Here is a 7,799-nt window from a genome sequence, read left to right as displayed (position 1 = left end):
AACTGGTGCCCTCCCGCCTTCCCCTTCGATGGCATGTGCCTCAGCCCTGCTGAGAGCCTCTGTATACTCCAGGCTCCTCCAGCCCAGCAGCTCCCAGGACGTATCCTCGCTCCCTGCAGCCTGCACCTCCAGCCCCAAGGTAACAGGTTGGAAGAGGCAGCTGAAGCTGTGAAACCACCTCACATGGGATCGAGAAAACACTTGGTCCATATCAAAGAATGGTGCTCAGAGGGTGCTGAAGCTGTCGCTTGGCACTGCCACTGTCACTTTCTCACAAACCCAAAACCTCAAGGGCAGGGAGCTCCAGGAGGCAGGGACAGAACCAGGCTGCTCAGCCCTGTGGCTGTCCTACTGAGCCACCTGCCAGGAGACCAGGCACCTGACCAAGGACAGCCCCCTAATGCCCAGTCACTACAAGTTCCTTCTGGGCTCTGGAGTCCCATACAGCCGGTATGGGGGTGTTTTAACTGAGTCATTTCTCCGCCTTACAGATTATTAAGAGACCACCTGGGTCTGAAAAGCCTCCTCTCCCCCTCAGAACCCGTGGGCTGTGAGGGCAGTTAGCTGTGTAGCCCCTGCTGCCTCCCAGGATGAGGACTAAATGAGCCTGTGCAGCATTAAGCATCTATTGTGACACCCTCACAGAGGGAGTGCCAGCTGGCCAGGCTTCCCTGAGGAGCTGGGAGTGGTGCTGTCCTGGAATCCCTGGAGGACCCTCAGCCGAGCAGGGAGGCAGGCTCCAGAGTCAGGGTGAGCCCTGCCCTTCAGCAGGACCTCCCATTTTTCATTTCTGAACTGCTGGTCTCCAGGGACCTGGTAGGTATGTCCCTACTCATAGGGCTGATGACAGGAGCTCTCCCTGCAGCCACAGCTTGGGGACCACACTCGTGCCTCTGAATTCCTCAGAATGAGGCTAGCTTTTGCCCAGATCTTCAGTCCCCAGACTTGAGCATCCTTTTCAGTGATGCAGGTTCCAGGCCCAGCACCAAACTTTTATTGGAATCCATGGGCCAGGCCCAGCAGTCTGCAGCTTTCACTCCCCACACTGGCTTCCTATTCTATTCAGGTGTTCCCTGGAAGTATTGAGAAACCTGGGAGAGGGGAGCTCAAAGATCCTAGGAGCTGCAGGCCTGACCCCAGAGAGCCCTTGAGGGTTTCCACTCTGCAGCTGCCTGTGGGTGGGAGGAACCTGCCTACAAAGGCCTCACCTGCCGCTTCCTGCCTTCCCAGCCCTTCACTGGCTCACCTGTGGCAGGCCAGGGCCTGCGCAGAGCTGCTTCCCAGAACTCAGTCGAGCTCTCCCAGTGAGCAGCTCTCTGGGCCCTCAGGCCTGCATTCCCTGCTGACGACAGGCAGTGAGTCCAGACTCCACATATACCTCACCGAGGACGGCTGTGGCCAGGTCACCAGGAAGCCCTGCACTGGGAGGGGCTGTTGAGGTAAGTGCCTTACTAAGATTTTCCACTTCCTACAGGAGCCTCCCTGCCCCAGGGCAGCAGGAGGGGCCTCAGCTGCCACGTCTTTTCTTGGGGCACAGTGCAGATCTGCTGCCTAAACGCCTCCAGGCCTGGGTGAACTTAGCACCCCTGCCCCTGCTGCACCTGGGCCACCGCTGGCCTGGCCTAGGGTGTTGGGTTGTCCCAGATTGTTGTGAAAGGTCGTTGGCGTCACAGAGCACACGGCACCAGCAAGGTCAGGTACAAGCGAGGAAGCCCATAGTGTGGCCTCTGCAGCAGCCATGAAAAGAAAACATGAATTTTAAAATAACAGAGTGCCCCTGTGCACTGCTGGTAGGAATGTAAGGTGGTGCAGCCACCGTGGAGAACAGTCTGATGATTCAGAAATTCAAACAGTATTACCCTACGATCCAGCGTTTCACCTCTGGGTGTACACCCGAAGAAGTGAGAGCCAAAACTCCTACAGATTACACATCCATGTCCACACAGCACTGTCCACGGTAGCAGAAGGTGGAAACAACTCATGTGTCCTTAGATGAGTAGATAAACCGAGGTGCATCTTTCAGTACAATGAAATAAGAGCCTTGAAAGGGCAAGTGACACATGCTACAACACGGAGGAACTTTTGAGAACATTATTTGTGTGGAAGAAGCCAGTTACAAAAGGTCAAATGATGTGTGACTCCATGAATCCGAAGTGCGCCTGGCACAGTCAAATTCATAGAGACAAAGTAGATTAGAGGCTGCCAGGGGCTGCAGGGAAGGAATGAGTTAGTATCTAATAGGGATATGGTTTCTGCTTAGAATATTTAACAAGCTCTGGATGTTTTGCTGATGGTCGCACATTTTATGTTATATATGTTTTATGACCGAAAAGAAAAAAACAACGAGGCTGGCCAGGGTGGCTCATGCCTGTAATCCCAGCACTTTGGGAGGCCAAGGTGGGCGGATCACGAGGTCAGGAGATCAAGACCAGCCTGAGGAACATGGTGAAATCCCGTCTCTACTAAAAATATAAAAATTAGCCAGGCGTGGTAGCATGTGTCTGTAATAAGATACTCAGGAGGCTGAGGCAAAAGAATCACTTGAACCCGGGAAGCAGAGGTTACAGTGATCCAAGATCGTGCGACTGCACTCCAGCCTGCAATAGAGTTGAGACTCCATCTCAAAAAAACAAAAAAGTGAAGAAATGGCCTATAAGCCTGCCATCTAGTTAACCTCAGTGAACACATCTTAATTTATGTGAAATATGGTATGTATTTGTAAAATATATGTGTCATAAAACTATACATGGTTTAAAAAATTCAGGCCAGGTGTAGTGCCTGATGCCTTTAATCCCAGCACTTTGGAAGGCTAAGGTGGACAGTTCACTTGAGCTCAGGAGTTCAAAGCCAGCCTGGGTAACATAGTGAGACCCCATGTCTACAAAAAAAATGTTGTAATTAGCTGGACATTGTGATGTGTCCCTGTGGTCCCAGCTTCAATGCACACGGGAGCTACTCCGGAGGCTGGGATGAGAGGACTGCTTGAACTCAGAAGGTGGAGGTTGCAGTAAGCTGTGGTTGTACCACTGTACTCCAGCCTGGGTGACAGAGTGACACCCTCTCAAAAAAATAAAAATAGAAATTAAACCATGAAAGGCATAAAATTAGAAATACATCTACTTCCCAATCTACAGAATTTATTGTTTCTCCCCAAAATAAGTTTCTCGTTCTACCTTTATAAAAATAATTTTGTGCTTGTCCTTAACTTAAATATCATAAAAAATATTCTGCCAGGTGTGGTGGCTCATGCCTGTAATCCCAGCATTTTGGGAGGCCAATGCAGGTGGATCACCTGAGGTTGGGAGTTTGAGACCACCCTGGCCAACATGGTGAAACCCAACAGGGTGAAACCTGTCTCTACTAAAAATAAAAAAATTAGCCGGGCATGGTCGTGGGCACATGTAGTCCCAGCTATTGGGGAGGGGAGGGTAGGAGAATTGTTTGAACCCAGGAGGTGGAGGTTGCAGTGACCCAAGATAGTGCCACTGCACTCCAGCGGGGGTGACGGAGTGAGACTTCGTATGGGGGAAAAAAAAGAGGCTGTGCTGTGCATAGAGACATTCCAGGCAGCATCAGTGCACCCCATAATCATCAGTGCTGTGGAATCCATTCTGCAGAAGGAACAGGTTTGGCAACGCTTCTGCTACTGGTGGACACTTGTTTTCCAGTTTTGTACATAATTATTTCAGTCTGTGCTGTCATTAACATACTTTGCCATAATATTCCAAGGATACGCAGTGGTCAAGTTCCTTGCAGTGAAATTCCTGCGTCTCAGAGCCTGTGCATTGACATGACTCATGGGTGCTGTCAGGTTGCTCTCCAACAAATAACAGGTTCCAGTGCCTGTTTCCCTGCCCCTCATCAGCACCACTATCATCAAGTGCTTTCATTTGGTTTTTATGGTTTTTACCAACCTCAGATGTGATCAGTACTCCCTTGCTTTTATTTGCTTTAGCTGCTATTCCTTTTTTTTGAGACAGAGTCTTGCTCTGTTGCCAGGCTGGAGTACAGTGGTACAATCTCAGCTCACTGCAACCTCTGCCTCCTGGGTTCAAGCAATTCTCCTGCCTCAGCCTCCCAAGTACCTGGGATTACAGGCATTCGCCACCATGCCCAATTAATTTTTGTATTTTTAGCAGAGATGAGGTTTTGCCATGTTGGTCAGGCTTGTCTTGAATTCCTGGCCTCAAGTGATCCATCCGCCTCCCAAAGTGCTGGGATTATAGATGTGAGCCACCGTGCCTGGCCTAGCTGCTTTTTTTTTTTTTTTTTCTTTCTGAGACAGAGTCTTGCTTTGTCACCCAGGCTGGAGTGCAGAGGCTCGATCTCCGCTCACTGCAACTTCTACCTCCTGGGTTCTTTTTTTTTTTTTGAGACGGAGTTTCGCTCTTGTTACCCAGGCTGGAGTGCAATGGCACGATCTCGGCTCACCACAACCTCCGCCTCCTGGGTTCAGGCAATTCTCCTGCCTCAACCTCCTGAGTAGCTGGGATTACAGGCACGCGCCACCATGCCCAGTTAATGTTTTTTGTATTTTTAGTAGAGGCGGGGTTTCACCATGTTGACCAGGATGGCCTCGATCTCTTGACCTCGTGATCCACCCGCCTCTGCCTCCCAAAGTGCTGGGATTACAGGCTTGAGCCACCGCGCCCGGCCTACCTCCTGGGTTCAATCAGTTCTCCAGACCCAGCCTCCCAAGTAGCTGGGACTATAGGCTCACACCACTACACCTGGCTAATATTTGTATTTTTACTAGAGATGGAGTTTCAACCATGTTGGCCAGGCTGGTCTCAAAACTCCTGACCTCAGGTGATCCACCTGCCTTGGCCTCCTAAAGTGCTGAGATTATAGGCGTGAGCCACCATGCCCAGCCCCTAGCTGCTATTTCTTGTGTGCTCCTCTGGACCAGGCCATGAGGCCTGGCCTTTGCCTATGTTACCACATCTCAGCCTCACACCTCCTGAAGTTGGAGAGGTAGAATTGGCCCTTTTCACAGATAAGCACACTGAGTCTCAGATGGACACATTAGGACAAATTTGTCTGTCCAGAGCCTCCAGTCCTGGAGCTTCAGTATGGTCTTAATTGCTATCTCTCCACAATTTTGTAATATATTCTGTTCCAGAGAAAACAGCCGCACTAAGCCTGCCTCCGTCTGTCACTGTGGGCCTCAGCCTTGCTGTGCCTAAAGGCTGCAGACAGTCTGGCAAGGACAGTGCGTCACGACGCAGCTCTCGCTGGCCACTTAAATCTTCCAGTGTCTGTCTATAAACAATCCTCTGGCGACCTCCTTTGTGCTATTTTTTTTTCCTTCTTTGGGTAAATTCTCAGCAGGGGGTTTTGGAGTGAGAGTATAATCATTTTTGGAACTTTCAAGGGGGCTGGCTGGCTTGTCCTCTCTGCATGGCAAGCCTGTACACCCAGATTGGCCTGGCAGCCTCCCTGTCTACACAGGGAGCCCCTCCGTGGGCTTCAGGTTAGGGGCAAACCAAGAACTCTGCAATCTCTGAGTGCCTACCCTGCTTTCTCTTGCTGGAGCTGGGAGCCTGTGGTGTGTTCTGTGGTCCTCCCAGGACTCCCCCTTAGCTTTCTCAGGCCTGTGGGATTTGGGGTCCCTCCCCCTTGCCTGGCTCTGCAGTTGGGGTGTTTCCTAGATTGAGGTCAGTTTCTCCCCTGTCGAGGGCTGAGGGAGACAGCGCTTGAGGTTTTGTGTGTGTGGAGGGGTGCTGGCTGCTTGTGTCATCCCTAAGTCCCCCTCCTTCTTTCAGTGTCGCCTTAGAGGTATCTACCCTCCCCACTAGGAGGGCTGAGGCCTGGGGGAGGGCCTCTCTACACTATCAGGGGAAGCCTCCACCTCATGGCCTGTTACTGGCTCTGTGGCCATGGGCAGCTCCCTTGGCTTCTCTGTGCCTCTGCATTCCTTTGATATAGGACTCAGAGAGTTGGGTCTCCCACCCTGTCGTCAGGTGGGGGCATAACACAAAAGGGGCTTTATAGCAGGGATGGCAGCACTTGGCGTGCTGGGTGGGGTGTATGGGTGGGGAGCAGCCTCTGAGGGCTAAACCTAGGACCTGTCAGCATCCCTGAGGACGGGGACCTTGCCTTCTGCCCCGTGGCCTGGGACCCCTTTGGCACTAGATCAGAAGATATGCCCTGAAACCCTAAGTGCGGGGCCTGATCTTGTTTAAGCAAAACGTCCACAGAAGTTATTGTTTTTCCTTTTTGGTCATCTACCCATGACCTCAGTCAGCTAGCCCCTTGGCCCATTGGCCCATCTGCCCTATCAGTCCCCATGGGACAGTAGAGGTTTGGCCCAGGAATCAAGTGGGAACCACAGCCAGCAGCAGTCTGTCCTTGACAAGGTGGTTCCCAGACTGAAGCCCCAGCTTTGAAGGGCCCAAACAAGCTGACCCCAGAACCCCTGCAGGCCCAGGCCACTCTCCACATCCATGTTGCTGCTGTTTGGTAAAGGCTACTAGTGTGACAGGAAGGGACAGAGGTGTACATTCCCCTTCTGGAGCTTGTTCCAGAATGCTGGCCATATACACAAGACACACAGTGACCTGGGGGCAGCTTCTGTCCTAGGGGAGGCCAGGGAGGGACCCCCTCTGAGTCAAGGCTGTGTGGAGACCCCTGAGCAGATCTGGAAGAGTGGTCCCTGTGCAGAATGAGCCTCCAGTGAGCCTAGGCCCAGGGCCTATCTGGGGCCTGGCAGGGATTTCTTGATTGTTTTAATAAAAATGGAACATTGGAGAAATACAGCATATATACAGAAGCATACAAAAACACAGTAGGAGTGTTTACAAAACCACAGGAAAAATGTGCCGGGATTACAGGCATGAGCCGCTGCACCTGGCCCTTTTTTTGTTTTTAAGACAGTGTCTTACTCTGTTACCCAGGCTGGAGTACAGTGGTGCAGTCACAGCTCACTGCAGCCTCAACCTCCTGGGCTCAAGCCGTCCTCCCACCTCAGCCTCCCTCTTAGCTGGGACCACAGTTATGTGCTGTCACATCTTGCTAATTTTTTTTTTTTAATTTTGCCAGGCACAGTGGTGTGCGCCTGTAGTTCCAGCTACTTGGGAGCCTGAGGTTCGAGGATGGCTTGAGCCCTGGCGTTCCGGGCTGTTGTGCATATGCCAATCAGGTGTTCGCACTAAGTTCAACGTCAGTATGGTGACCTCCTGGAAGTAGGGGGCTGCCAGATTGCCTAAGGAGGGGTGAACTGGCCCAGGTCAGAAGCGGAGCAGGTCAAAACTCCCGTGCTGATCAGTGGTGGGATCATACCTGTGAATAGCCACTGCACTTCAGCCTGGATAACATATCGAGACCCTGTAATTAAAAAGAAATTGTAAGGCTTAGGTGGGAGATGGATCACCTGAGGCCAGGAATTTGATACCAGCCTGGTCAACATGGTGAAGCCCTGTCTCTACTAAAAATACAAAAAATTAGCCAGGTATGCTGGCGCAAACCTGAAATCCCAGCTACTGGGGAGGCTGAGGCAGGAGAATTGCTTGAACCTGGGAGATGGAGGTTGCAGTGAACTGAGATTGTTCCATTGGACTCCAGCCTGGGCAACAAGAGCAAAACTCCATCTCAAAACAAACAAAATTGTAGAGACAGAGTCTTGCTCTGTTGCTTAGGCTGGTCTCAAACTCCTGGGCTCAAGTGATCTTCCCTCCTCAGCCTCCCAAAGTGTTGGGATTACAGGCATGAGACACTGTGCCTGGTTAAGTCTCAGTTTTCAATAGAATCATAGAATCTGTTTCTTTTTCTTTTCTTTTTTTCTTTTTTTTTTTTTTTAA

Source organism: Cebus imitator, unplaced genomic scaffold (assembly GCF_001604975.1).
Source record: "Cebus imitator isolate Cc_AM_T3 unplaced genomic scaffold, Cebus_imitator-1.0 Scaffold8, whole genome shotgun sequence".
In the NCBI taxonomy this organism is placed as follows: domain Eukaryota; kingdom Metazoa; phylum Chordata; class Mammalia; order Primates; family Cebidae; genus Cebus; species Cebus imitator.
This window is presented reverse-complemented; position numbering follows the sequence as displayed.